Below are 8,206 nucleotides of genomic sequence, written 5' to 3' on the forward strand. Positions count from 1 at the left end.
TATTCATTTGTTATGATCACATCATATATGAACGAATATTATCGGTGTTTGTCTAGCTTGTTATTGGGTATGACCCGACTTGGATCATAACGTACTAGCCACATCAATTTAATATGTCTCTTGGGCAGACCGAGTCCAACAATCTCCCACTTGCACAAGATACATAGAAGATTGATGCAACTAGCAAATACCGCCTAACTATGGTTTACTACCCCTAATACGTATGACGAAGTGCCATTCAATAACATCATCCCTTTCAAGTCCCATACTTGAAAATGATTTAGGTGAAACTATCATTTATCCTTTTGCCACAAATGTCATGTTAAATCCAGAGACACAGAGTGATCATTCTCTGTTGATTTAACTTGTCAGGCCTTAGACATTTAACTCTCAACGAATAAGAGGGACAAATCCCATATTGACTACATACGTCTCTCACTATCACCTTGTACTATACTTGAGCTTAGCCTTATGTACTGACATATTTCAGAGCAGCGAAGAACTAAGTCAAAGCATAATAGTCGATGAATATCAAGACCCAATATGTATCTCAGGTCGGAGGATACTATGAAGTTCGCCTTTACTCAAATTTACTTATGATCACAAATCCCAAGGATTCCATGCAGTAAAATTGAGAGCGGGTCAGTCCAATATTTATCCCATAAATATCTATGAACCTTGGCAGCAACCCTTTGCTATATTCATACCTCATGAATATCTACCAATCCAAGTTCATAATAGTCTTACTTTCACATTTGTTCCCACAAATATGAACGACTACGGACGTTTAGAATAATTCAAATTATTCACGGATTTAAACATACTAAAATGGAACATAACTCAAGAACATGACCATAACCAAAACCATATGATTGAGTTAAAATAAAATTGTTCCAATATCCAAATACAAATTTTGATCAAATCCAATCACTAGAATATCGAAGTCCTAAGGCGCAAGTATGACTCTCATGCTTCGGCCTTTCAAGGAGTTTCGTGAGTGGGTCCGCAATGTTTTGATCAGTGTGAACTTTGCGAATACATATCTTTCTCTTTTCAACTTCATCCCTTATGTAGTTGAATCTCCGCTCAATGTGCCTAGTCTTTTGATGTGCGCGGGGTTCCTTGATTTGAGCAATCGCACCCTCGTTGTCACAAAAGATCTCTAGAGGGTCCTGAATGGTACGAACCACTCCTAGATCGGCAATGAACTTTCTAATCCATGCAGCTTCTTGAGCTGCCAGGGAGGCGGCGATGTATTCAGATTCAGTGGTGGATAAAGCTACCACGTCTTGTTTTGCACTCTTCCATGAGACAGCACCACCATTGAGAACGAAAACGTATCCCGATTGTGATCGAGAATCATCTCGATCAGTTTGGAAACTCGCATCAGTGTAACCCTTTACAACGAGTTCCTCCTCACCAGAGCCATATATTAGAAACATATCCTTAGTCCTTCTAAGGTATTTCAATATGCTCTTAACAGCCATCCAATGGCTAGTTCCCGGATTTTGTTGGTATCGACTTGTCATGCTCAAGGCGCATGACACATCCGGTCTAGTGCAAATCATGGCATACATGATGGATCCTATAGCAGATGCATATGGGATACCACTCATTTTGTTTTGCTCATCCTTTGAGCTTGGACATTGAGAAGCACTCAACATCGTTCCTCTTTGAATAGGTACCAAACCTTTCTTAGAGTTTTCCATCTTGAACCTTTTCAAGATCTTGTCAATGTATGCACTTTGATTCAAACCTATCAACCGCCTTGATCTATCCCTATAGATTCTTATTCCCAGAATATAGGCGGCTTCATCAAGATCCTTTATGGAAAAACAGCTTCCAAGCCAGGCTTTCACACCTTCCAAGGTTGGAATGTCATTTCCAAACAGTAATATGTCATCGACATATAATACCAGAAAGGTTATGATGCTCCCACTAGCTTTCTTATACACACAAGCTTCATCAGCGTTTTTGATGAATCCAAATTTCTTAACTTCATCATCAAAACGGTGATTCCAACTTCTGGATGCTTGTTTCAATCCATAGATTGATTTCTTCAACTTGCATACTTTGTTAGGATGTTGTGGATCGACAAAACCTTCAGGCTGAACCATATAAACATCTTCATTAAGATGCCCATTTAGAAAAGCAGTTTTGACATCCATTTGCCATATCTCATAGTCATAATATGCGGCTATGGCAAACAATATCCTTATAGACTTTAGCATCGCCACTGGCGAGAAAGTTTCATCATAATCAACCCCTTGAGTTTGAGTGAAACCCTTTGCTACAAGTCTAGCTTTATAAGTATCCAAGTTTCCATGCATATCAGTTTTCTTCTTGAAAACTCACTTACTTCCAACCAGCTTGGAATTTAGAGGTGGAGCAACCAAGTCCCATACTTGATTGTCATGCATGGATTGCATCTCAACATTCATGGCTTCTAGCCATTTGTCACAATCAGATTGCAACATTGCATCTCGGTATGTGGTGGGTTCATCCGAATCAACCACGTAGCATCCATCCATGAAAAATCCATATCTCTCAGGTGGGGTGCTAACTCTACCAGATTTGCGAATGTTTTGTGTGTTTTGATCAACCATTTGATCATCCTCAACAACCTCTTGTTGAGTGCTAGTGTCAACCAAACGTGTATCGGCTTGTAGTTCTCGATCCTCTTCGAGTTCTACAGTTCTATCAGTTCCTTCCATAAGGAACCTTCTTTCCAAGAACTTAGCCTTTCGAGCTATAAACACTTTATGCTCGCTTGGATTGTAGAAATAATATCCCATCGAATCCGTGGGATATCCTACAAATATACACTTAGTGGATCGACATTCAAGTTTTTCAAGGGTGTAGATCTTAACATAAGCCTCACAACCCCATACCTTTAAATATGAAAATTTTGGAGCCTTTCCATGCCATATTTCAAAAGGTGTCCTATCCACTTTCTTGGTTGGTGCCATATTTAAAATACGGGCAGCAGAGATCACAGCGAAACCCCAAAATGATAGAGGTAGTGAGCTTCTAGCCATCATGGATCGAACCATGTCCAATAAAGTTCGATTCCTCCTTTCGGACACACCATTATGTAGTGGTGTTCCAGGTGGAGTAAGTTGTGAGACAATCCCACAACTCCTAAGATGTTCTAGAAACGCATCATTGAGGTATTCACCTCCTCTATCGGAACGTAGTACTTTGATTGTTTTGTTGAGTTGATTTTGTACTTCATTTTGGAAGACTTTGAACATTTCAAAGGCCTCATTTTTATGTCTTAACAAGAACACATACCCATAGCGACTATAATCGTCGGTAAAGGTAATGAAGTATCTTTCACCATTTCTTGTCATTGTCCTAAAAGGTCCACATACATCCGAATGTATGATACCTAATAAGTCTTTCGCCCTTTCATTTGTTCCATTAAAAGGTTCTTTGGTCATCTTTCCCAATAAACAAGATTCACATTCATCAAATGAATCAACATTTGATTTCAAAAGACCATTCTTTCGAAGTGTATGAATACGATTCTTGTTTATGTGACCAAGACGACAATGCCAAAGAAAAGTATTACTCAAACCCATTTTGAGTCTTTTGGTGTTAGCTTGGTACAACGAGTTATCAATGTATGAGTCATCATGAATTAATTCATAAATGCCATAGAACGGCATCGCTTTAAAATAAAATACATTATCCATGAAAACATAAATACCATTATCAACAAACTTAAAGTCATAACCAGATTGTCTTAATACAGAAACAAAGATAATGTTCCTAGTCAAACTAGGGGAATATAAAATGTTTTTCAAAACAATTTCCAAACCATTTGGAAGCTTTAAAACATAATCTCCTCGGGCTTGGACGTCAACCTTTGCTCCATTGCCCATGAAGAGACTTATATCTCCTTTCTTCACCTCATTTCTTCTTTTGAACCCCTGCAATGAATTGCATATGTGAGTTCCACATCCGGTTTCCAATACCCATGTGTTAGAAGAAATAATATTAAGATCAATGTGAATCATGAAAGTTGTACCTGAGGTTTGCCCCGCATCCCTCTTAGCTTTCAACTCCTTAAGATAGGTCAGACAGTTTCTCATCCAATGACCTATCTCACCACAACCAAAGCACGGATCCTCAGTGCTAACCTTTAGCTTCTTTGGCTTTGGCTCCGCCTTTGCCTTTCCCTTGAACCCCTTCTTAACTTGCCCCTTACCAATGGCAACCTTTGCTTTTGGTTCCGGGTGATGCCTTTTCTTTGAGCCACCCTCATTGATCGCCAGAACGGGTAAAACCTTTTTACCCATGCCGGCCTCGGCTGTCTTAAGCATTGCGTGAAGCTCAGCAATGCATTTGTCCCATCCATTCATGTTGTATGTTCATGACGAATGTCTCAAACCTTTTAGTTAAGACATTTAGGATTAAAACCGTGGCTAACTCTTTTGAGACGGGACAGTTAAGTCGTTCAAGCCGATCAATGTGGCTCTTCATCTTAAGTACATAAGATGAAACAGATTGGGTTTCTTCCATATGACATGCATGAAGCGTTCGAACCGTTTCGAATCGCTCAACCCGAGCTTGAGTAAGGAACATTTCCTTAAGTTGGGTTATCATGTCATACGCCCCATGATTCTCGAAATCCTTTTGGATCTCGGGAATCATTGTTCCCAGCATGAGGCAAGTAACTTGCACCGAATCCTCGGTGTATTTTAACCAATCCGCATAGGCATCCAAGTTATTGACATCGGGTTCATCGGGAATAGGATCGTCTAAAATATAAGACTTCTTTTCTTGCTTGAGAACAATTCTCAAGTTTCGATACCAATCCATGAAGTTGTTAAAGTTTAGACGATCCTTATCTAGAATGGATCTTAGTGATAGATTATGCACGTGTGGGATAATTGCGTTCGGTGCGTTGTTTGCGGCCATCTAAAAGAATTTTAACAAAGTTCAAATTAGTATTTTCGATATTAATAAAATTTTAATCTTTAATACCCTTTAAATGTCTCAAAGACAATTATTGATTAAAATCTAGAACCCAACGTTTCATTCAAATAGTAGTTAGGTGACCTTTATCCTACTATTCGAATTAACAAGGTAGTCAACGTTTGACAATTGCAACCCTTTGCAACTTCTAGTTTTATGGGATCGGTTAAACATCATATGTTTAGTTGGTATGTTAAATCCCATCAACACCTTTGAACGCCATGTTAAGGTGATCCTATAGTCATGGTTTCAAATCAAGTCGTCCTACTTATACACACGTGTGAGTTTACTCATACAAGTGGTTAGGTGATCCTAATGCCAAAAGTACTTGAAAAATCACCTTAAGATCACAAGTTTTCTTAAAAGTGCTTAGGTGATCCTAACTCACTTTCAAGTCTACAAGTGACTTAAGTGTCGTATAAAAGGATGGTGTTTAACTTGTTTTTAAAAAGGGATTTTAGTTTTCTAAATTCTAGATTGGAAAACTATTTATTGTACCTTTCATTTGCATGCATTCAAATGTATGGTACTTAGTTGAAAAACCCATTTTCAAAGTCCCAATTAATAAAACCCATTTTTATTATGAAATCATTAGTTATTAATAAAACCAATTTTTATTACCTAACGATTTCTAAGGAACCAATTTTATGCTAGTTGATTTTAAGTTGTTAAGAAAACCATATTGCAATAATAAGTAAATCAACCATGCAAGCATAAAATATACACAACCACAAGTTCATAACCATAGCCTCCTAATATTGACCACACTTGTTGACCGAAGACAAGTGTGTCAAAAAGTCTCTCCTAAGGGACCCAAAAGAACACGCACTTGTGTCGGTGAACTCCCACTTGATTCCGCATCCATATGCTCCAAGTGTTTACTCCCGGTGTTGTGGTCTTCATCATTTTATTTGGGCTTCCATCCATGCATATTCTTTTACAAAATATATCCTAATACATTTTTCTAGTAAAAGAAATACATCTAATCTACTTATTATTACAAGCCATATGAATGAATAAATAGATTACAAACGCAAATAAATATTACAACCAAATCGAATGAACAAACAACCAACACAATCATTCAACCAAACACAAGGCCATGGCTAGGTTATGAACATCTATTACACATCCAAATATGCAATAATACAAGACCAAAATGGTTCCCCTTTTTGCCTCAAAACTTTCGGCCAAAGCTTAAGCAAACCGAAAGTTTCGGGCTTTGTCCAAACAAACTAAACAATCATCCAAATGACTTGGTTTTTCAAGATTACCACATGCATGTAAAGTATAACCTTGAAAAACCATGGGGTAACCAAAACCCCAAAAAGTTTCGGCCAAATGGTGAAAACCACCATAAACCCGAAAAATTTTGGGTCTAATGAAGCATGCATTCGTATAAGCGGCTCTTGATGCCATTGTTGAGTTTTAACAAGATTATCAAAGTGATAAAATCTCTATTTTACCAAAAACGCAGCGGATATAAAAGTTTTAAATCTTGTTAATATGATATGTATAAAACCAATTTTAAGCATGCAAAACCCAAACCCGGATCCAAATACGAATTACACACTATTAAATACATGCATGTCACTATAAGTCCATGCATGTTACTACTACCTTTCAATATGACAAAACCGGGTGAAAGAGATGATGATTGAAAGGTAAGAACTTGAATATGGAAGCTCCTCAAGCTAGCATACCCCAAGCTTCAACAACACACCACTTCTAGCTAGGATTTGCACTTGAAATTTTCTTCTTCTTTTCTTATGTTGGATGAAAATACCCAAGAGATGAAGAGAGAAAAGTTTACTTGGAAATTATGTGTGTTATAAAAGAATGAAAGAGAAAGACTTGGTTTTATTTAAAGGCATCTTTCTCTCCACCAATAATAACCATTGCATGTCTCCACTCACCTTGCATGTCTCCACTCAAACATATAATAATATTACATTTGAAAGAGTTATTATCTTTTTCTTTTATAAAACTTTAAACATATATATATATATATATATATCCATACATATATACTTTTATAAATTGATAACTTATAACTTATAAAACCTATTATATGTTAAGAGACATGCTTGGTTATTATTATTCACATATTGTTATTTAACCAACTTAAATAACACTATGTAATGTTCTTTCATAAAACATAAATCATCCATATGATTTGTTTATTACACAAGTACATTTTATTTAGAAACCCCTTTCCAAATAACTCAAGTGTTAATATTCATTTGTTATGATCACATCATATATGAACGAATATTATCGGTGTTTGTCTAGCTTGTTATTGGGTATGACCCGACTTGGATCATAACGTACTAGCCACATCAATTTAATATGTCTCTTGGGCAGACCGAGTCCAACAGTAAAAACACTCAACGGCGAGAAACCGTGAATTTAAAGTGTCGGGTTTTAATAAGGTTTATTTAAAACAAATACTTATAATACATACGTATATATATATCCAAAAGCTCGTGACGAGATTTAATTGACAAGAAAACGAACTCAAAGATGTCGGTTTAGTAAAATATTGTTTATTTTATATTCTACTATCAATCATAATTAATATCACAACCTTTAAAACCTTTATAAAAAATAACATCAACCGCGTCCAAGGGGGCTTGAACCCGCGCCCCTGGCCGGTTAAGTGAGTTAAGCACACCCACACCAACCACTGGGCTGGTGTGTCCAGTTGGTTATAGCATGAGAATGATAATTTACATATTGAATCAGTTAAAATACCCAAATCCTCAAGAACCCTAACAATCTAAAATTGATTAATCCGGTTTACGTTAGTATAATTAACCATAGGGTTATAGTATCACAGGTTAAAACGATCAAAATGCATACATTAATTACCAGAAACGATGATCAATTGAAGGAGAACGGCCATTGGACCTCTGTGGACTGATCCCTAACACGTTAAGGGGCTGAACGATCTCGATAGGTGAAACTGGGTTAGGGCTTACTGTCGTGATGATGAGGAGACGGCGTAGACCAAATTAATTGAATTATGGTTATGCCTATATAGCATAATGCGAGTTTATTAAGACGCGTTTATATTATTTTGATAAACTTAACCAATAGGTGATCTAGATTCCTAATTAACGTGTTGTTATAAATCGGTTCTAGATTACAAACGATCTTGGAGAATCAAAGTTGATTATGGCACGATAATTAAGGAACAAGTAATCGAAAGGGTGGGGATCCA

This window comes from Bidens hawaiensis, unplaced genomic scaffold, assembly GCF_021521415.1.
Source record: "Bidens hawaiensis isolate Kalapana, Puna unplaced genomic scaffold, B.hawaiensis_p1.1 tig00001093_1, whole genome shotgun sequence".
Classification (NCBI taxonomy): Eukaryota; Viridiplantae; Streptophyta; class Magnoliopsida; order Asterales; family Asteraceae; genus Bidens; species Bidens hawaiensis.